The following is a 575-nucleotide window of genomic DNA, read 5'->3' on the forward strand; positions in this document are numbered from 1 at the left end:
CGGAGCACTGCTTTACCGCGTTATAGCCGAATTTGTGTTCTATTGGGTCACTTTATATCGGGGTAGAGGTGTATTAAAAATCCAGATGGGGGCCAGGCTGGAAGAGCATGACTGGAGAGCCACTACAAGGGAGACAGAACCCCCAGGGGAGGGAAACCTGACTGATTACAAGTCTCTTCCCTCCCTGTTCAAACTCACTGGGTCATTTCCTCAGCAGGGAGTGCGTTAATGGAGCTACACTGATTTACAGTACTTGAGGATCTGGGCCTTTGAATTTGTTTTTAACATCAATTTAAATTCAATGACATTTTGGATAAAGGAGGCCTTGACCTTGCATTTGTATCAATAGAATAAATGCACACCCTCCAATGAGGCACTCTCAATACTAACCATAAAAGCTCCCAGTAAAACCAAGACAGAACTGAGGATAAAAAATAGGGATGCTCCTTCTTTTCCCCAAACCTTTCAGGATTGTGTGTGCGCATACACACCCCCAAATACCAGGGCATAAAATCAGATTTCCTACTTCATACTAGAGTGCGATTAGAGTTCTTCTGAAAAAAACAGACTTCATG

This window comes from Mauremys mutica, chromosome 9 (genome assembly GCF_020497125.1).
Source record: "Mauremys mutica isolate MM-2020 ecotype Southern chromosome 9, ASM2049712v1, whole genome shotgun sequence".
Lineage (NCBI taxonomy): Eukaryota > Metazoa > Chordata > Testudines > Geoemydidae > Mauremys > Mauremys mutica.